This window comes from Parus major, unplaced genomic scaffold, assembly GCF_001522545.3.
Source record: "Parus major isolate Abel unplaced genomic scaffold, Parus_major1.1 Scaffold438, whole genome shotgun sequence".
NCBI classification, from domain to species: domain Eukaryota; kingdom Metazoa; phylum Chordata; class Aves; order Passeriformes; family Paridae; genus Parus; species Parus major.
In genome coordinates, this window is record NW_015379343.1 from 21881 (window position 1) to 22461 (window position 581).

Below are 581 nucleotides of genomic sequence, written 5' to 3' on the forward strand. Positions count from 1 at the left end.
GGGTGGCTCAGTGACACTGGGGGGGTTCAGTGACACTGGGGTGACTCAGTGCCACTGGTGTGTGCCTTGGTGACACTGGTGTGTGGCTTGGCGACACTGTGGTGACTCAGTGCCACTGGTGTGTGCCTCGGTGACACTGGGGTGTGGCTTGGTGACACCGGGGTGACTCAGTGACACCGGGAAAGTTTGGTGACACCGGTGTTTAGCTCAGTGACACCGGTGTGGCTCGGGTACACTGGGGTGGCTCAGTGACACCGGTGTGGCTTGGTGACACTGGGGTGGCTCAGTGACACCGGGGCAGTTTGGTGACACCAGGCTGGCCCTGGTGCATGGCTCAGTGACACCAGTGTAGCTTGGGGACACTGGGGTGGCTCAGTGACACTGGGGTGTGGCTCAGTGACACCAGGGTGGCTCGGGGACACCGGGGCGGTGTCACCCCTGAGTGTGGCCAGCACAGCCCTGGCTGGATGGGGACGCTGCCTTGGGGGGGCTCTTTCCCAGAAAGTCCCAGAATCCCCGAATCCCCAAATCCCAGAATCCCCAAATCCCAGAATCCCAGAAACCCCAAATCCCAGAATCCC